Genomic DNA, 22,192 nt, shown 5'->3' with positions numbered 1-22,192 from the left:
CCTTTGGGGATAGAGAATATCCTTCCCATTGCAGTGTTGACGGTGGTAGGCTGAGATTAATTTATGGTCTAGAAATTTTTATACAGAGCATTGTTTTCTTGTATGTAAGAACCTGTCATGGCACTGCATGTGGGCTATAAAGGCATATATATACATAAATACACAAACAAACAAGAGTTCCAGTATAAGGAGGGTTACATTCCAGGGAAAGCACTTAAGTCTAATAGCACCTTGGACAAGGAGTAATGTGTTTAGTTGGCAACATTTCCTTGCAGGAAGAAAGGCAAGATGGGGAATCTCACCAACGGCTGTGCCCAGCTGTGCTGAAATTCACTATCTGCAGCACTGAATTATCTGTACGGAATTGTCATTTTTTATTCTGCTTATCCAGGGAAGCTATGAATATCCCATGTGGCTTCAAAATGTATCCTTATCCAAAAGATGAGCTAGTGATGCCTGATTTTCCAGCCCTTCTGGTGAAAATATTGCAGAACTGAAAAATAGATTTAAGTGGCTGCCTTGAAAACACACATGACATCATTCTTCAAAGCAGTTTGCAATTTTCAAACCCCTGTGGAATCTTTCGTGGCTTTCATTATTTTCATCAGTGGATAGCAGGGACCTTATTCCTCCACCTCATTAGCTTGTGTTGGAACTCCTCAAAAGCCATTACTCCATTACTCCAGTGCAAGGGAAATAACAAATTCCTGGCAACTCAGGATTCCAGTTTGAAGACTGGGGAACTGTGGCATCCCAGTGAAAGTTGCACTTGTTGGGGAATATTACATGGGTTGAACTCAACAGGAAACCACCACAGTGTCAAACTGTCTCTCTCAGCCTGACCTACCTCACAGGGTTGCTCTGGGGATTAAATGAGGAAGGGAGAACCACCTTGAGCTCATTAGAGAAAAAAGTGGGGTATAAATGCAATGAAATAAAAAATTAAAAATATTATATATGACTGCTCATACACAATTTCCATTGTGTTGAAAACAGTCAAGTACAGTGGTACCTCCGGTTACGAACTTAATTTGTTCCGGAGGTCCGTTCTTAACCCGAAACCATTCTTAACCTGAGGCGCGCTTGCGCTAATGGGGCTGCCAGCTCGTGACTTCCGCTCACATCCCAGGGCAAAGTTCGCAGCCAGGGGCATCTACTTCCAGGTTAGCAGAGCTCATTACCCGAAGCGTTCGTAAGGAGGACGGTACGTAACCTGAGGTTCCACTGTAGCTGGTTGTTTTATTTTAAAAGCTTATTTTCCTTCCCTAAACATGACTAGGATGAAAACAAAATATTTGACTTTGTTTTCTGTTACTGGACAGAGGCATCTTCCAGTGAAATGGCCAAGGTGAAACCACAGTAACCACTGACAGCAAGGTAGAAATTTTACTCTCACATTGGGCAAAGAGTAAATAGTGTATTTGGAACCTTAAAAAGAAAAACATAGGCTGAATTATAGGTTCATTCTACGGTGCCTTACACAGATTGAGATAAAGCTGACCATCCTTTACCCCTTGTTTGCTTACTTTTATTTTTTATTATGCAAGTACAAAAGGAGACTCCTGCCAACCTAGCAGTTCGAAAGCACATCAAAGTGCAAATAGATAAATAGTTACCACTCCGGTGGGAAGGTAAACGGCGTTTCCGTGCGCTGCTCTGGTTCGCCAGAAGCAGCTTAGTCATGCTGGCCACATGACCCGGAAGCTGTACGCCAGCTCCCTCGGCCTATAGAGTGAGATGAGCACCGCAACCCCAGAGTCAGCCACGACTGGACCTAATGGTCAGGGGCCCCTTTACCTTTACCTTTACAAAAGGAGAACAAGCATGTGAGCACAGATTAAACAAGATATGAAAGGCACACATTAATGACAAATGCAAAGCTAATTTATCTGTCCGTATGTAATTGCAGTGGTATAATTTTCTTTAAAAACAAACAAACCACAAATTCATCCCTCATATCCCTCTTTCTATAAAGCAAATAACTATGAACCAGCTCCTCAAAGTTTCTTTATAAAATCTTGAGCTTAATAAAGTTGTTGATTTAATTAATTCTTGCTGCTATTTTTCTTCCTCCTCTGATAGATGACTTTCATCTCTACCTAGCATCCCCTTCACCTCCACCTAACCTCAGTTTTCCCTTCACCTATGCCTCCCTGCCAGCTTGAGAGAAAAATGGGCTTTTAGTAAGTGTGTGTGTGTGTGTGTGTGTGTGTGAGAGAGAGAGAGAGAGAGAGAGAGAGAGAGAGAGAGTATAGATATATGCACACATATTTTCAGTAACATTGACATCCAGCTTTTAATCTCTGTGCAAGGCCTTTTTCTGTTATTCAGTTCTACATCTCCAACTTCCTGATTTATTTGCCTACGTGGATTTCTCAACATAGTATACAGGAGAACAACCTTCTGTATCTTTCCAAAATTCCATCATTTGCCCACCCAGTTCAGTTACAGTGTGTCGTCAGTATTTATATGAGCTGCTGTTCAATGCAAATTCCTGGTAAACTTTGCCACAAAGCCAATGTTAAATCAAAAGATTAATCTGTGATTACTTCCAGATAGAAAAGGGGTTTCTTTCTTTTTACACTCACCACCACCGGCTTTTTTATTTTTATTTATTTTTATTTTTTTACTCACCGAGCAGCTGAAGGAAGGAAAACAGAGTCAAAGATGGGGTCAGATCCAAATTTCCCAACAGCAGCACTGGGGTCAGGCCAAGTCCAGATGAGAGGTTGGCCAGTGCTTTGCAGAATAGATCAGGATGTTAGCTTAGTGATTGACAAGGCTGACTATTTTGCAAGATTTTAATTATTCCATCATCTCTTTGTCAGCTCTCAACCATTTCCTGCTGAATGAAGCTGTGGTCCTTTTCTCACCTGCTTCTTCTTGGTCTATGGCCATTATTTGTTCAAAAGCAGTAAGAAAGATGCAAGCTTTATTTCAAGTTTTTTTTTATTCATGGCAGCAACTATTCATGAAATGTTATCTCTTTATTTTTAAAAGTTCTGTACTACCTTTCCAATCAGGCTGCTCAAGGAAACTTATAACAATACGAAGAGAGGCCAAGGTTGCAATCAAAATAAAAAAACTAAATGATGCCTATTTTGTATAATTACCTCAGAGCACTTAAGGCACGGTGGTTCCTCACATGAAGATGGTTCCACAGAGTTCACATGAATTCTGGAAACATTTTCTTCCTGCTAAATGAGAGAGAAAGATACAGAAGAGACAAATATATGACTAAAGGGCTACTTTACTGTCAGGTCTAGGCTCTTCTTTGTGACAGGCTGCCACAGAGCCTGGGTCTGACATAGGTGATGCCGATGGGGCCAGATGCAGGAGGTGTGGCCATGAGTATGCTGCAGGTCAGGATGGCTGGAGGTCAAATACCAGTGAGGGGAGGAAAACCAGTGTCTGCATTGTTACATGATGCAACAAGATGCTCAGATAACTGGGAGAGACTAGAAGAAAAAGTTTTACAGGACCTGGCACCTCTCTGTTGCTGTAGGAGGTCAACTGGCCAACTTTGGGATGTGAACCTACTTTCAGACCTGCACTGCAGCCAAAAGGCACCCTTGATTTATAGAACCCAGCCTGACCAATAGGTTGAAAATCTGGAATGTTCAAGAGACAAGGCAGCAAAGGATGCCCAGAGGAGCCCCCAGTTCCAGACCACCAGCCCATTGGTGCATAATAACAGTATCCTACCCTGTGTTCAAGTGCTAGGGTGGGAAATAAAATAATGTGTGTTCACATATTAGACATATTGAAAGTAATGTTTATAAAAAAGAAACTTGGTAAAGTTATGGGATATATCTGAGAAAAGCAGATATAATGATTAAGCCAGCCACCTCCATTTTGATTTGAAAATTCCTTAGCAGTAAGAAGAAACTGTTAACTACTGTATAGACATTTGTGGACTCCACATTTGAGAATGTACTTTTTTGCCAAATGTAATTTAACATCAAACTTTCAATTCAGGAAGTTATTTGTCAAATCTGAAATAAAACTGGCAGTGCCTAATCTTTCCTGGTGTACACCACTGTGAATGCCAACGACTCTGGTACCTTGTAATGTTAACTGACAACACTTTGAAGTTCTAACTCAAGTATAGCCAGAATACACAAAATATGGTTAAACTGACAACACTAATAGAACCGACCATATTTAATGAAATGTAAAGACTTCTGACTGTATTATTTTCAACACAATACAGGGGAATCAAACAAAGCTTGTTTTCTTCTGGGATAGAAGTTGGCTGAAAACATTTTAGGTACGAGTCTGTCCATTTTTATATTCTGCATGTGATTCTGGCTGTATTCTCCTGTTCAGTTTTCATCACAGCAAATTGCTATTTCTCCTTTCCTGTAGGTATGGCGTTATTCAATATTACCTTCGATCCTGAGTCTCTGTCTTTTCCTTCCAATCCTATGCAAGCCATGCATGGCTGTGGCTGCCATAGCTCTCCATAATCAACTGCCTATAACAGCCATGTCAATCCTTAGGTTGGCCATTTTCCTAGATAACAGAGGATCTGTGAACCCCCTTCTCCTTGGAGCAGCAAAGTTGCAGTCATGAAGAGTGCGTTCCTGTAAACAATAGCCCTTGAGGGTATGGCAGAGATGGCATGAATGTCCAAGATTTAGCTCCTCAGATACCAGCGAAGGCCTATGCCCAAGAAATGTACTATTTTTGCTCTTTATGAATGAAACCTTCATGAAAATACTGTGACCAGAATAATGATGGATCTGCAGTATTTTCATTTGTCTCCCCTGTTTTATTTGTGTGCCTAGAGGGTAGAGGTTGGTGGCTGTGGTTTGGGGCACATCTGTTTTGTGCCATTGATACAAAGCGTCAGTTTTTTTAGCTCAGTTCGGAGGAGAGATATGGAAGATGGAGAAGATGTACTACCCATAACAGCAATCATTAGCTCTAGACAAAATGTCATCACAATAACCAGGTTCACCAAAGCTCAGGCAAACATGTAGTTCCTCTCCCATATTCCTGCAAACAGTGATTCTTCTTATTAAAAAAACACGAGGTGCTGATACTCACATATTGATAAAAGTGCCATGGGTGCCAGCACAAAAGGGCTGTCCTGGGCAAAAAAGAAAAAAGGGGGGGGAAAGGCTATGGTACTTTGTATTGGTGAGTTCTATCACAAAAAACCACTGCCCACAAGAATAGAATTTGGGATGCTAGGCATTAAATAAATAAATAAAGCTGTGAAAGGGCTATCCCCATGAGCATGCTCATAACTCTGACATTTACTAGCTGGAGAAACATGAGTGTACATAGGAAGCATCTATAGCCATAGAAGATGTCTCGATTCATGCATAACCCACCATTAGTGTGGAAAGGAAATCCTTGCACTCACTCTCTAATAACAGAGACATGTGATCAAAGCTGCAGACCATCAGCTACAATTTTGTGCTTAAAAATCTTGGGTCAAACAGCAATTATATCACACTAGTCACCCAAAAGTAATATTTACATGCTCAAGACAAATATTAACAAGGGCTGCTCTGAATGTTTGACTAGGGCTGCCATATTTCAAAAAGTAAAAAATCAGGACAGCCTGGAAGCTGTTGAGCTTTTCCCCCCTTGGACATAAATTCCGCCTTTGAAATCCCGATAATGTCCAGAGAAATCTGGACATATGGCAGCCCTATGTTTGAGGGCATCAGTTTTTTATTAAAATTTTCACTGTCAAAGGATTGTGAATCTTAATCAGATCAGTATCTAAATGCCATTAATGTTTAGCCTTAGCTTTAACATCCTCAGATAAGATATGCAAGCCAAACACAAAACTCACACACTATAGAATGCTATAGAATGCTAGCGCTGATTCAGATTTTCGCCAGCTGGATTGCACACAGAAAACACTGACACGCCCCCCTCTGTGGACAGGATTTGATGTAGTTCTAGCTTGTCCTACTCATCAAAGCCTTCTGAACCATCTCTTTTACAGTTCAAACATTTGCTATAATTGAAGCAAGCATACCTTCTATACTGATTTATAATATGTTGGCATATCACACAAATCCATAAATTAAAAAACAAGGTAAACATAATTGCAGAACTGAAGAACTCTTAGCCACATTAGAGGCATGGCCTATTCAAATGTAACAGTGATTGAGGGCAACAATGATTTTTATTCTCTGCTGCCAATAAGTATCTTCAGAATTTTGTCCAACAATGCATATAGGAAATGACCTATGAAGTTGAAACTTTTGCTGTCCAGAAAAACTGAGTCCCTGTCTGCTCACTATGACAAATTTGCTACTTTGCAGACCAAGTCGATCTTACTTGGCTATATTGGGGCAGAGGAATATATGTTTTATCACAGAGCCAAATTTGACATACAAGAGTCCTGTTTACCCTCCTTATTGGGCTCCATTTCAATCCCTGCCATTTACAGTATGAAGGGAGAGTTTGAGGGCACGCATGCAGAACCAGTTCCAAGTTGGACCGCCACTCATCTTGGCTGGTAAAAGCCACCTGGGAGAAGTAGTGTTCTTTGCAGACTATAAATATTTAGTCCTTCAGTAATGGAAGAGTTCCCACAGGCTTCAAACCAGCTCTTTCAGCCCTGTCAGGTTCCAGTTTCAGGCCCCATCAGCTTACTTAAAGCAAAAAAAAAAAAAAAAAAAAAAAAAAGTTCAGAGGCAAAGACTTGGATAGTGAGACCATTAAGAAGCAGCGATGTTCTTTCACGAGACGTTGCAAACCAAGCAAGAGCTCGCCTGCATAAGAAGGTGGTGAACTCTCCTTCATTGGAAGTTTTTAAAAACAGAAACTGGGTGGCCATCTGTCAGGGATTTTTTAATTGTGATTCTTGCACTGTTGGAGGTTAAACTAGATGATCTTTGGGTCCGTTCCAACCCTATAGTTCTATTATTTTATGATTCTCAGTTTAGCTGATACAAAAGAAAGGCTTTATAAATGCTGAATTTATGCTCCATTCAAAATATCAATCTTTCTTTCTTACTACAGTGGTACCTCGGGTTAAGTACTTAGTTCATTCCGGAGGTCCGTTCTTAACCTGAAACTGTTCTTAACCTGAAGCACCACTTTAGCTAATGGGGACTCCTGCTGCTGCCGCGCCGCCGGAGCACGATTTCTGTTCTTATCCTGAAGCAAAGTTCTTAACCTGAAGCACTATTTCTGGATTAGCAGAGTGTGTAACCTGAAGCGTATGTAACCTGAAGCATATGTAACCCGAGGTACCACTGTATAACCTGGTTCTGTCCTCACTAGCATTATAAAACCACATGTCTGATCAATGACAAACATTGAAGAAAGAGCCTATCCATTTCCCATTATCAGGCTGATTAGTTGCAATCAGGTTATATGATATACATACGTAGGCTTTGGGGGCAATCAAGAGAATGACTTTCCACATGTGATTGTAAACCAGTGCTAGCTGGAATCAGTTCAGTTTGGATAGTGCATTGTTACCTGTGCCCATTATCAGCTGTAAATGGTTTTCTGCCTCTGGGTCCAGATGTGAATGCAAATCTGCATCAAATTACCACAGGTGATTTGCCTGCACTACTGTATGTAGTACTCCTGGAAAGGATATCCCTGGAATGAACCTTTAGCCATGGACTACGGTCATAGATAATAAGCCACGTTGCCTGACATGAGCAGTATGTGTTACATGAAGAATGCACTGCGTTAGTTTCTAAAGTGAAACTAATACATTAATTTTCATTAATGGGCTCAATAAAAAAAAAGTATTAAAAATGCTGCTGCTAATTTCCCAACTATTACTTCTTGTGACAGTCTCTTCAAAAAATCTGCAAAGAGCCGTGGCATATACAAGCTGTACTTGGCATGATCTGGAGGAAGGCAAGTTATATAACTGGGCTACTTTTCCAAGCACTTACCAACTGTGAATCTAATTTGTCTCAAACAGAGTCACACAGCCAGACTTTAATCCTGGAAATAAAATTCAGGTGTGTGGCTTTTACAGGATAAAAAGGATCTTGATTAAACACCACTATGAAATATTTTGATGTATATTTTTCTCAACTGACAAATGTGGTTAATGGAATGGAAAGGATCCTTCCAGGTGTATGTGTCTGGTATATGCACTTTCAAGCAACAAACCTCTCCCCCTAAAATAATTAAGGCTAAAAGTAACAGGGACGTATAACAGGGATGTAAACCTCATTGTACAGCACCATTATCCATGGCAATGATTAAACAGAGCCAGTGTGGTGTACTGTTTAGAGTGTCAGACTAGGACTTAGGAGCAGGGATATGAAAGACTGCCTAAGATCCTGGACAGCCAATGCCAGTCTCAGTAGACAATACTGGGCAAAATAAATGAACACTTTGACTTGAAATAATGCCATTTCCTAAGTTCCTATAAGTTTGGGACTGACCATAGAATGGCTAGCCCTTGAAAAGGAAACTCAGGAAGCAAACTAATTCTAGGTATTGGCAGGGGAGATGCTTCAGCATGGGAGCAGAGAGCACCACTGTCTATCCCACACGAGGCAGTGATGGCCACCAACTTGGATAGCTTTAAAGAGAGTTAGACAAGTTCATGGAGGATGAGGCTATCAATGGATACTATTCCTGATGGCTATTGTCAGGGGCTCAGGAGCTGAGGCACAGGGAAGATGGGAGATGGAGAGCAAGGGGGAGGAATCCGAGGGCAGTGTAGGAGGAGACAGTGGTCTGAGGGATTCCATGAGCCTCTCCAGCGAATCGGAAGATTCACAGAAGGGAGCGCCAGTGGCCAGGGGCAGGGGGGTCCCAAGGGGAACGCCCCAGGAGCAAGGGGGGAGCAGGGACTCCCAGAGTAGTAGTTGGAAATCAGGACCAGCTTCCCCACCAGAGCAGAGTGGGGGGGAAGGGTCCCAGGCATCGGGACCAGTACTTCCCCCACCAGGGAGAGAAGACGAGGCAGAGCTGACCACGCCTCCCTCGGAGAGTCGTACAACGGAGGGGAGGTCAGATCCGGCCAGTGTCACGGAAGAGGGAAGCAGTGACATAAGTAGTGTAACGGTTAGGAGAAAGGTCACTGGGTTGGCGCGAGAAGCAAGTTCAAATGTACAGGAGCGCGGGACAGCAGAGAGTGAGGATTGGGAACCGGGTCCTAAAGCACGCCGGAGGCAAGGGGAGGAGCTAAGCGACTCGGCGTCGGAAGAGTCCAGGAAGGGCAATGCCCCAGAGGGCAGGAGGACCCAGAGGAGGAGAGAGCAGCGCAGAAGGTGGAGCAGGGCTAGGATCTTAAACTGGTGCAGAAGGGGAAGTGATTCAGATAGGACTTCGCCGACCTAGAGTCTAGACGTAGGGTTGCACGCTCTGGCTTTAAAATGGAAACTATACTTCAATAAAGACTTTTGTACATAATATCAGCCTGGCGTTGGTCCTCTGTGAGCTGGGACCTAGAGGCAGCCCTGACAGCTATGTTCTTCTGTCACGGTCCGGTTTATGGGCAGTCGAAGTCCCGGCTGAGGATGTCGGGACCGGGGGCAAGACGGCAGAGTGGGAGCAGGAACAGGAGTCCGGAAGCCAAGGGTCCGAGGGTCAGGAAGCAAGGAGTCAAGAAGCCAAATGCAGCAAGACCAGAAGCGTGTTGCTGTGGCAAAGAGCCGAAGGGAAATGATGACCTTATATACCTTCCACCTTATATCTTGCCACCAGGTGCAGTGAGTTACCAAGTGGCCACACCTTGCCTCTCCAGAACAAACTTAGGAAGGTCCCAGTCCTGCGAAGCCCTACTGGTCACAGGGCCTGGCTTCTGCATGCACTCTTGACATCTTTCTCCACTATCAGAGGCAATACGATTCTGAACACCAGTTGCTGAAAACCACAGAAGGGGAGAGTTTCCCATAGGCATCTAGTTAGCCACTATGAGAATAGGATGCTGGACCAGATGGGCAACCAGCCAGATCTATCAGGCTATTCTCACATTCTTATATCCAGGCATAGGCAAACTCAGCCCTCCAGATGTTTTGGGGCTACAATTCCCAACATCCCGGAGCACTGCTCCTGTTAGCTAGGGATGGTGGGAGTTGTAATCCCAAAACATCTGGGGGGCCGAGTTTGGCTATGCCTGCTTATATCCATCTCTTTGTTCTCTAGACATCAAACTAAGGGGCAGTTGGACACCAGAAGCTTCTAAACAATTCCATTCACTATGTGAAACAAAAACTGATGTTTAGTCAAGATAGCATGTGGAATCTATATCCATAATACTTATTTTTGGCGGGGTGCATGGCATTTAAAAAAATGTTTCATTAGAGTAGGCAAAAACAAAAGGGCTGGGGAACAGATTGATTCCCATTTGATTCTCATCACAAGGTAACTATAGAAGTCAATGCATGCTGGGCGGAAACTATTGGTCTGCATCCATTGCTTTTCACTTTTCCTAAAAAAGATCTCTCAGATGGTTCAGATTCCTCCTAACATATCAGGACACGGAGGCAAAGTGTGCATGTATATAATTCCAGGTCAGAGAAATACCCATCCTATTGCAGGAAACCCCTGGAGTGCTCATTGTACCTTTGTGTATTCTGAGCACATATACACATTGTATCCTCATGTGAGGTTCTGTAAAGGATGGACTGCAGAGAGACAGCACAATAACCACCATAACAACGCCTGGGGTTCCCCCACCCCAAGCAAGGAAGCCCCTTAAAATAGGAAAGGCAAAAATAACCAAACTGATCTCTGACATTGCAACAGACTCCATGATAGAGCCCAGGCAAGCCCCGCTTCAAATTAAGTCCTTTCCTTTTATTCACATTATGTTCACATACATCTCTGCATTCTTCCTATGAAAAACAATTGAAGGAGAAACATTCCAGTGCCCTTCCCTCAATAGTTTAACCAAATGTCATAACAAGTTTCAACATCGCTCCATGACCCATCACTGTTTTACCGCAGGCCAATAGCAAGCTAACCGCCCATTAAGTTCAGCACTTAAGAAATGCCTTTGCATCTCTTATTCCAAGGCTGGTTAATCAAGAGCCTATGAAAAACAGACCTGCTGTCTAATTAACACATTATAAAACTAACTCTCAACCAAAAGCTCATGAAAGAGAAGTGAGCTGATCTGTTCCTTTGATTGCTTGCCAATGCCTTTCTTTGCTCTTGATTTAAAATTAAAAACTTGATCTAAGTCCCAGGGTAAACTTCAAAAATATGCAGCCATTGATAACATTCTCTGCTTCTAAATTACCTTTTTAATTCAGGAAACAAACAACTGAAACTAAAGTATTTTCCTGGCATGGCTGGCATTTTTAGTCCTGCACAAACTTCCCATTAGTTATCTTCTGCTTCCCCAACCATGCAGTTCAGTGCTACATGGGCAGGTCATTCCTGCAGCGGCGTAGCGTGAGTTATCAGCACCCGGGGCAAGGCAAGTAATTTGCGCCCCCCAACCCGGGGCAAGGCAAATAATTTGCGCCCCCTAACCCGGGGCAAGGCAAGTACAGTAATTTACTCTCCCAAGCAGCAGCAGCAGCGAGGCTTCTCTCCTTAATTGATTCCCCCTCCACACCGCGTCGTTTCCTGGCTGCTCCCCCCCCCCTTCCCCTCTCTCTCCTCCTCGCTCTGCTTGCCTTGCCCTGCCCTGCCCTGCCTGAGGGCACCCTGAGGAGACTCCGCTCTCCTTTTTGACCAGGCGAGGTGGGAAAAAGGGGGGAAAGTCTCTTCCCGCCCCCTCGCCAGACTCCCTGCTCCGCTCGGCTCACTACCCAGGCGGCCAGTGGAAAGAGAGACGCAATTACCTCTCCCTCCGCTTCGCCAAGCTGTCAAAGCCCGGCAGCAGCGGCAACGGCAGCAGCAGGCGCAGCCAGACCCCCGCGAGCCAGCCAGCCCGCCCGCCCGCCCGGCTTCCTCTCCTTTTTTTGCCAGCGGCAGAAGGCTTTGCTCTCCCCCTTCTGCGACCTCCTTGCCAAGCCGAGCGAGCGCGGGCTCCCTAACCAGTGGATTTTAGTAGGGGCAGAGAGCTGCTAGTGCGAGTGCGCCCCTGCCCAAGTTGCGCCCGGTGCGGCCGGCACCCCTGGCACCCCCCACGCTACGCCACTGCATTCCTGTGCCTGGAATGTTGTTAGACTCTAATTCCCATCAGTCCCAGCTAGGGTGGCCAGTGGCCAAGGATGATGGGAGCTATAGTACAACAACATCTGGAGGGCCCTGCCCTATACCTTTCACCAAGATGCTTCCAGTAACACTCAAACAATAGGAGAATGAGCAGGGGAAACACTCCAACTCAAATGTTGACTTCAAATGTACATAAAGTACCCACAAAAAGAATCGCTAGAATGGCTGCAGCTAAGAGCTACAACCATCTTCTCAGGAGGAGCAGCCATCAGCTCATGTATATTTAAAGCTAGCACTTCAAAAGAGGGTCATGTTTAGGGAAAATAAGACTTGGTGCTGCACTGTCACACATGGTAGTGCAGCGGTTGGACTGAGACCCAGGTGTCTTGGAGCAATAAGTGCCATCTCTGGGGGGCCCTGGGTGCCTCTGCACACACAAAATTTTCACCATGGGTCCCCAAGCACGTCCGGGGCTGCAGGGGGCCCCAACAGAGGCCCTGCAGCAGAGGCCCACCAGCCGTGGCAGCGTTGGAGAGCCAGCGGAGGCAAGGCAGTGGGCGGCGGATCGTGACATCACATTGCATGCATGTGATGGCACGAGTGACATCATGGCGTGATGGCTTGCACACACACTTGCACCACTGAGCACCCAAAATCTGGGGCCCAAGTCATCACGTCTGTCCTATAGACACTTTGTGTGTCAGCTCCAGTAAATAAAATAAAGTGTTTTCTGAGAAAACATGCATAAGATTGCTGTTCTTATCCAGTCTTCAATTTGCCATTGTGACACTTTGGCTTTAATTAGTGTGACCTCAGCTCTAACCCTCAGCTTGGCACAAAACTCTGACCTGATTTATTGACTTAAGTATTATTTTGGCTTTAGCTATAAGTTAATTAAGATTCTGATATATTTTTGGCCTTTCTGCTATGTTGCACCCCAAATTTTTTACTCTAACATTGGCCACAGACCCAGATAACTGACAGAAGGGTCCTTCCCCCCCCCCAACATAGCTATCTCAATAAAGAAGTTGAACACCTAGAACTATAATCTAAGTAATCCAATCATTACGCAACAAGTTTAGTTTAATGTTTTACTATTTTTTTTATATATAAGTTGGAAGCTGCCAAGAGTGGCTGGGGCAACCCAGTCAGATGGGCAGGGTATAAATAAAATTGTTGTTGTTGTTGTTGTTGAATAGGATGCCCCTATTTTCATTGGAGAAATGTTGGAGGATATGCATTCATACTGCCACTGAATGCACATCTGGTGGGAGACACAGATGGTGTGTGCTTCATCACTACCCCAAGGCACCTCATGCATTCTTTAAACGCACTAGGGGTACTTATGAACCTCCTGTAGAAAAATATAATGTAACAAAACTGACAAACACACTCAAAGCTTCTGACATCACACTACCACTGCCTGCTAATTAGTGTTGCATGCTGATGACACCCTCCACATTAGCCATGTGCAGAGGATCCATTCAACACTTGGCAGACAGATACCAACATCTGGGCTTCTTTGTGATAAACACCCCTACAAAGCCCATATTGGGGCTAAAGGCTTTGTAATCCTTAAAACATTTATACACACACACACACACACACACACACACACACACACAGAGCTTTTTTCTTAAAAAAATATTTAGGGGTACTTTCATTTTGACTCAAGAAAATCACCATTTTGTAGTTCAAATTGGGGAAAATATAGTAAATGGACAGAAGTACAAAGATTCACAAAATGTTTAGGGGTATGCATACCCCTGCATACCCCTCCCCCCCTCGAAAAAAGCAGTGTGTGTGTGTGTGTGTGTGTGTGTGTGTGTGTAATTGACAGTGGAATCATCAAATGGTAAAGAAAGAATTTCCAGATACAGAGGAAGGCAGGAGATGTCTACCAGGATAGTGTACAATTAAGCTAGGGGGGGTGCAGGTGGCACTGTGGTCTAAACCACTGAGCCTCTAGGGCTTGCCGATCAGAAGGTTGGCGGTTCAAATCCACACAACAGGATGAGCTCCCGTTGCTCTGCTCCAGCTCCTGCCAACCTAACAGTTTGAAAGCACACCAGTGCAAGTAGGTACCACTGGGGCGGGAAGGTAAACAGCATTTCAGTGCGCTCTGGCACTCATCACGGTGTCCTGTTGACCCAGAAGTGGTTTAGTCATGCTGGCCACATGATGTGGAAAGATGTCTGTGGACAAACGCTGGCTCCCTTGGCCTGAAAAGCCAGATGAGCATCCCACAGTCACCTTTAACTGGACTTAACCATCCATGGGTCCTTTACCTTTACCATTACCTAATGATTAAGCTATCTGAAAATGAAGGGCCAGTGATTCACACAACACTAATATAAGGAAGCCTAAAGTAGAAAAGGAACTCTGTTGCATGGAGCAGTTAGGGATAGTTGAACCAGTGGAAGAATCACCCAAGAGAGTCAGTTAAGTAAAGTACTTACCATGGCCTCATCTCCTAACAGAAATGCATGTGGATGCCAGAAACATGTTTGCCATAATAATTAATAGTAAATCCAAATGAAGCAATTATCTGGATGCATTATTTTTAAAAGCTCTAGGGTTACTGTTGTAACTGGAAGTAAATCAGGATTAGAGGGGATAATGAAAGAATAAGATTAAAATGCTGCAAGTGCAAGGGGTTGATAATATAAATCCACCCAGAATTGCATAAATGTTAGAGTGAAAATAAGCAAGAAGACGTACTTTTAAAAGAATCCATTTCTGGTTTGCAATTTCAATAGTGTAGTATGATTCATTCCTCAATCAAAGATGAGAGCTCTTTTGAAAAAGGGGTTGGATTTTTTTAATATAAAAAACAACAACCCTGAGATGTTCCCTACAAATTAGAATAGCAAAATGATACCTCAGTTCTGAAAAAATAAAATAAACCTACTGTCAACAGCCATATAATTTCTTAAGATTACATGTGTGGAAGACTGAAAAACTAGAAGACCTGCTTTATTTCAGAGTTTTTCAAGTGACAGCTATTGAAATCCTAGTTAGAAAGCATCAAAATATTTATCCCACAGAAATTTCCAAAACAGGGTACTGTATTCTGTTCAATACAGGGATTTTATTATTTCTTTAGTTTTTGTTATTTAGATTTGTACATCCCGTACTCCTCCAAATGAGTATAATTCTCCTGAAGACTCTTTAATCTAACATAAAGAACGTCTGCCTTCCCCAAGTGGTGCCCTCTAGATTATTTGGACAATGATTCACACCAGCCCTAACTGCTGGCTGATGGGAGTTGTGGTCCAGAACATCTGGAAAGCAGCAGGCCAGCAAAAGCTGGGGCAAGTGTTAAATGACTTTTATTTCCCTTTTTGCTTCATACTTGAAAGCTTGTTTGCCTTTCTCAGCTAAGGAAATAGTTCAGAAAATTAGTTATTTTAAATTCATACTCCCTGTCACTTTCACGAGCAAACTGGGGATCACACGATGTTGCTTAGATAACAGAACCGCCTCTTATTGTTACTGCAATTTGTTTCGGTTACTTTTACTTCTGAGTTTTATCGGTTGTAACCGCCCTGGGACATGCTGGTGAATGGTAGGTAATAAATTTAAGGATGATGGTGATAATAATAATAATATCCTTCAACACATTTTTACCACATGCTTACACAAATGTTAAAGAACAGTAAAGGAATACATTTTCATGTGCATAGCACATCTAATCAGTATTAGTTATTGCAAGCATAGGGCATTGGGGTGATAGTTATTCAGAGCTAAATAATGAAGAATACATGTGAAAATCACACTATGGGAGCATCCAGAGGTGGGAAAACCTGCTATACACATAACATGAAGTATCAGAAAAAGATGAAGACAGTGCATCCGATTTGTTTTTCTCATGTGGTTCCTTATGGATTTTGCACTAAATTTGTTAGGTTGTTAACAGCTATTTTGGCTGCCTCAAGGTTTTGTGCTGGTGATTATATGGCACAATATGCCTATTATAATATGATGTATAAAACACAAGGTAATACTTGGACTCAGCAATATTTTCTAGAGTGTTAGTGAGAGTCTTATTGGAAATTGTTGTTTTTTTTTAATAATATTTATTGAACATTTTCAAATATAACAGAAAAAAGAAAAGAAATAAAACATCCGTTTTATAACCTTATTTTCATTAGCATCTTGCCAGGACTTCCCCACCCCACCCCCTCTTGTATTCCAATTCCTTCAAATAGATTCAGCAAGTTCTTACCCCAAATTTTAAACTTATTATAGTTAACCCAATGTTAAGAATGTTTTTCCATCCCCTAAAATCGACCCCGCTCCCTTCCACGAGTTCCCCTCTTTAATATGCAGAACAGATTAAAATAAAAGAAAATAGAACAAAGAATAAAGTATAATTTAACACCCTTTGGATTCCAAATTTCCCTCCCCCCTTTCCCGGTTGCGTTCCCCAATGTCCATCAATGCCTGTTGTCATCCTGGAGATCCCACATCTAGGCCGAAATCCTTCACAAGTCCACTTTGCCGTCTTTTTAATAGTCTTTGCCGTCTTTTTGATCATCTTTAGTTTCAAGCATCCAATCTTGGAAAAGCTCTATCTCAAAAAGGTCCATTTTTTCCATCCAGATCTCTGTATTTAAGAGTAAAAACTCCAATTTTGTTTCTTTAGACCTTTCAAATCTGGATGTCCCAAATGTTCCCACTTCCAGCTTTGTCCAATTCTTGTTGTTCATGTTGTTCTTATTATTCTCTCTCCTCACTTTCCTCTAGTTTCTTTTCCTGCTCTCCTGCAAAAATGTTCCAGTTCCAAAAGCTTCCAAATCCCCTACAGAGGCTTTGTTATTCAGGAACAAAACTTTACGTCAAGTCCCTTCCATTCTTCAATAGATAAATCTATTGTCTCCTTTAGTGTAGAGACCTCTGTAGACAAAATAGTGTTCCATTTCTGCAGTTTCCCAGGAGATAAAAAGCCCAATTCAAATTCCATGCCAGCAATACTTGTAGTGTCCCACAGCCCCTCTAGAGGGATTATAGTAACTCAGTTTCCTTCCAGATCGCACCCAACAGTCAAAGTAACTTGTTATTCCTTGTTTTAAACAATTTATATCTAATTTGTAACAAATGTAACCGGCAAAGTCCTCATAACAAAGTTCTCTTTTTATTCTTCAGCTTTGACAGCTCCTTTGACAGCTGTCAAAGCCTCTGTCTCTCCTCTCGCGGATTGCTCCCGGTTCCCGGGGGGGGGTTGCATTTTAGCTCACGTTCTACTTTTCTCCTCCAGCCCAGTCTTATAATTTTCCATCGTGAAATTAGTGACTTTATCAAAATAAGGTAGCACTCGATCTTAGTTGTTAAATCCTTTGCTTTAAATCCTCTACGACAGGGGGGAGACGGACTTCCTTTTAGCACCTCCCCCGCTCGCTCCGAATTTAAAAATTTTTCCCCTTTTTAAGTCCAGTTTCCAATTACTCACGGGTTGTTCTTTTTAATCCGAATTTTCAATGGAAGAAGTCAGCGCTCTCCGCCAAATGGCATGCGGCTTCGCTCGGTAGGGGAAGCGGAGGACTCATAGCACCACCACCCCCCGGCACCCGCTCCGTAGCCTTTAAAAAGGCTCCTTCGCGGGTCGGGGGGCGCAAACGGTGCCCGCCGAGTCACCATGCCCATGGGTTTCAGCGCCCATGGTTTTTGAGGGTCCCCGCGACGCCGACGCGGTAGAACCCAGCCCCTGCCGAGCAGGCTCCCTCCGGAGCTTGGAGGGAGTCCGCCATTCGGCGATGGCGCCAACCCGGAAGTCCTAGAGTCTTATTGGAAATTGAACTGGGAAAGGACCAAGAAAGTTTCAGGACCAATGCAATCCTGTGCATATTTACTCAGAAGTTACCACTTACTCAGAAGTAGTAAATTGGGTTTACTTTCAGGTAAGTGTGCATAGGATTGCTTCCTAAGATGTTTTGGCCACCTAAATCTTGGTTGGAAAATAATAAACATCATAGTATGGCGTCACACTGTATTTAGAAAGCCCTTTGACTTTGGTTTTAAAAACCAAACTGTCTAGGAAAAGCCAGCTTTGCAAAAATAAAATAATAACCTCCTTGTAATTCACAATATAAAGGCATGAACAAGCCAAAGTTAGGAACTACAGTGGTACCTCGGGTTACATACGCTTCAGGTTACAGACTCCGCTAACCCAGAAATAGTACCTCTGGCTAAGAACTTTGCTTCAGGATGAGAACAGAAATCGTGCTCCGATGGTGCAGCAGCAGTGGGAGGCCCCATTAGCTAAAGTGGTGCTTCAGGTTAAGAACAGTTTCAGTTTCTTGAGTAAATGTGTCTAGAATTCAATAATAATAATAATAATAATAATAATAATAATAATAATAATAATTTATTTATTTATAGCCCACCCATCTGGCTGGGTTTCCCCAGCCACTCGGGTGGCTCACAACCAAATATTTAAAACATGATACAGCATTAAACACTAAAAACTTCCCTAAACAGGGCTGCCTTCAGATTAACCCTAGTTAACCATATAGCCCTATGTATGTCAATTAAGAAGTAAGTATTTCATGGCTAAGCATGTTTATAACAGTGAAATCCTAAGTATGTTTACTCAGGCATCAATCTCCCCTGGGTCCATTTGCTCTTAACTCCCATGTATGTGTACGTAGAATTGTAGCCAAATTCTCTCAGCTAAATTAATGGGGTTTAAATTTTGGTTGTTCATGCCCAGTTGCTACAAATGGATATATTAATGAGAAATGTAGGGGTTCTGAAATAATAAAGGGTACACCAGGTAGCTTTCCTGAAATCTCACTAGCTTTCAACATTTAATTAAAAAAATTGACAAAATACATAAGGAAATATCCATTGTGTGGCAGTTCCCAATTTCTCATGCGCCATCACCATGGAGTCCAAAGAAACACATGCAGGATTGCAGCCTAAAGTTCTGAAGAGCCAACCCTCAAAAAGCACATGAATACTTGGGTCTCCCACAGTTTATGCTTTTGGTTCTGGGGGCAAAGTGCTGGAGATCCCAAATTGCTGGAGCTGAGTGCATGCAAGCATTCCTTAGCATCCTTTATGCCAGTGCTCTGTAGTTCCCAAGTGCATTCCTTTCCTATGAGTCCTGGACCTCTAGTGCTCCAGGCTTCCTTGTTTTTTATTTTGTTTTTAAGGCAGAACTTTAGGACCTGGCTCTGCCAAGCCTTCTGCTTCAATCAGCTCCCCAAAAGCCACTTCCTCCTAGCCACAACTTTGATAGGAAGCAAAAGCAAGGGTGTTTTTCATGCAACATCGCCACCCGTTCATCATTTTTATGATCTTATCCCATTCTGGGAGCTCTGTCCACAATTAGCAGAAAATATGTTATGCGTGGAGCTCGTCCAGGTTTTTTTTGTGTGTGTGTGAAGCCAGAACTGTGTGTGTCTGAGCAAACATAATATGCTGCCTGCAGGAAAGAGCAGCCATAACTAGGCTTCTTTTAAAAGTAGTGGAAAATGTTAACAACCGTCATCTAAAGGGCTGTCACATGAAAGATGGAGCAAGCTTGTTTTCTCCCGCTCTGAAGGGTAGGACCCAAACCAATGGCTTCAAGTTACGAGAAAGGAGATTCCAACTAAACATTAGAAAGGACTTTCTGACAGTAAGAGCTGTTCAACAGTGGAACAGACTCCCTCAGAAGGTGGTAGACTCTCCTTCATTTGAGGATTTTATAGAGAGGTTGGATGGCCATCTGTCATGTATGATCCAGTTGAGATTCCTGCATTGCAGGGGGTTGAACTAAATGATCCATGAGGACCCTTCCAACTCTACACTTCTATGATCGTTCTGGGTGTGATTGACTGATTGTAGTAGAGCAAGTCCTTGATTTGCCCCATGTTGAGCAAAAAGATTCCTGCATTTCAGGGGGTTGGACTAGATGGCCCTCGTGGCTCCTTCCAACCCTACAATTTTATGATTCTATTATTATTTGAGTGAATGCTTGTTTACTTTGGACTAACTTAAGCAACACCAATCTCACCCTTCGCTTATAGCAGCTTGCTATCCAACATGTCCAGTCCACACTGAAATAGCATGTCTGAATTGTGGCCTCTATGCATAAAATCATGATGTTTCTACATGAGTAGGCTGTAATTCAGATGTGCCATTCTTATGTTGACGCATGGGAATGATGAAGCAGCAAGCAAGCAAAAATAACATGTAATAAACTACACACACACACACACAGAGAGAGAGAGAGAGAGAGAGAGAGAGTCAAAATATCAATATTCTGTATATTGATATACAATAAATTACATTGGTGAACTTAATAATAATAGTATTGTGCAGATAGATAGATAGATAGATAGATAGATAGATAGATAGATAGATAGATTTCAAAGGCTCAAATACATTTAAACATTTAAAGGGTCTTCATCAGGAAGGATTTAAAAGCAAAAGTTGCACCTACAGGTTATTCTAAATCCCAAAGTAAAGAAGTCTAATAGCATTTCTAATGCTTACATCAGGTTACCAGCTGCTGTCATACATGAATAGATACAGGTCCATCCAATCAATGTATAGAAAACATTAATGAACAAAGACACAGCCCCATCTGTTCCACATATACTACAGGAAGACACTGGGGTTGGTTTCCCCTCTGGTACTCCAAAATGTCTGCTACCCAAACAAAGGCACCAACTTGCACCGAAGATTGAGGGGGCTGGATTGCGCACATGACATCAAGCGTGTGACTCAAGGCGGCATGTGATGTTTCAGGAGGAAACAACCCCTGCCAGTGAAGGGCAAGCATTCATTCACCAGGTGGGGACAGGGCACAGATGGTGCTGTTCACCCTCTGCGCTCCCAAGCCCCCACCAGCAACGGGCGAGTGCATGAAGGGTGAAGAGCACCATCTGCACCCCATCCCAGCAGTGGCAGAGGCGGGGCTGGACAAGCGCACTCCCCCCACGTGGGGCACATGCACACGCACCTACCCTGGGCACCAGCAAACAGCGTTACGCCACTGTCCATATGTCACCGGAAGTACAACAGCATCTGGAGAGCCACAGGTTCCCCACCCTTGCTTTGGAGACCACCACTAAAAGTGCTATGTAGATTAGTCAATTGACGCTGCTGGCACTGTGGTCTAAACCACTGAGTTTAGGGCTTGCCGATCAGAAGGTCGGCGGTTCGAATCCCCGCGACGGGGTAAGCTCCCATTGCTCGGTCCCTGCTCCTGCCAACCTAGCAGTTTGAAAGCACATCAAAAGTGCAAGTAGATAAATAGGTACCGCTTCAGCGGGAAGGTAAACAGCTATTCCGTGCACTGCTCTGGTTCGCCAGAAGTGGCTTAGTCATGCTGGCCACATGACCCGGAAGCTGTACGCCGGACCCCTTGGCCAGTAAAGCGAGATGAGCGCTGAAACCCCAGAGTTGTCCGCAACTGGACCTAACGGTCAGGGGTCCCTTTACCTTTACACAGAATATTGGGAGGGATTCAATGTAGTGCTAAGCAGATTGTTCCATCAGGCAAGCAGAAATGATTGCCCTGACAGAGCAATCTGCAGTCTCCTCCCCTCCACATGTTTTTTCCAGGGGTACTCCCACCCCACCAACTGGGGGTCCAGGGAGGGGAGATTTGGTGGAGGGAGCCCTATTTCACTAGCAGAAGTACTTGTGTGGGCTTCTGCCGGCAGGACTACTTAGCTGAATCCAGACCACTATGTTTTAGTTGTGCATAACGGCTATTGGCTTTATTATCTGACTGAGGTTAAACAAAAACAAAAAGATATACAGCTCATAGGCTATAGTATACATCAGTATCTTAAAAGGTGAGGGATAAAAAAAAATCACTACATGTGAATTCAGTATTATTGTTATTGTTTTAAAAAACATTGAAAAGTAGGGCAGAATAAATATGTAATTGAATTCTTTTTGATCTCATTAAGTAAAATGAAGTAATAGAGTCATGAAGAATAACATTCTCTTCAAATGATTTCTCCACTTAGCAGACTTAAATGTTTGTCTGTCTTTTGGAGCACACAAAACCTTGTAATAGAGTTGGCCATAACAAAATTCCTCTATGAATGGCTGGACCTACTCTAACATCCAAATCAGTCAGTCTGTAGGTAGTAATTTGATTTTGGCACGGCTACTCTAGATA

At 43.2% G+C, this 22,192-nt stretch overlaps 2 long non-coding RNA genes across 2 annotated transcripts in view; both read right to left on the bottom strand.

Annotated features, from left to right (window-relative positions):
* Positions 1 to 22,192, bottom strand: part of LOC309344844 — a 73,562-nt gene that overhangs the window by 24,749 nt on the left and 26,621 nt on the right. The window lies entirely within an intron of this gene.
* On the bottom strand, positions 2,671 to 5,093 carry LOC309345673. Its single transcript, XR_014158343.1, has 3 exons — positions 5,053 to 5,093; positions 3,114 to 3,197; positions 2,671 to 2,739 (listed from the first exon to the last, which is right to left on the bottom strand). It is a non-coding gene; the product is annotated as an uncharacterized lncRNA (long non-coding RNA).

The sequence above is a fragment of the Podarcis erhardii genome (assembly GCF_964252035.2).
Source record: "Podarcis erhardii genome assembly, chromosome: 1".
In the NCBI taxonomy this organism is placed as follows: Eukaryota; Metazoa; Chordata; class Lepidosauria; order Squamata; family Lacertidae; genus Podarcis; species Podarcis erhardii.
This window is presented reverse-complemented; position numbering and strand designations above follow the sequence as displayed.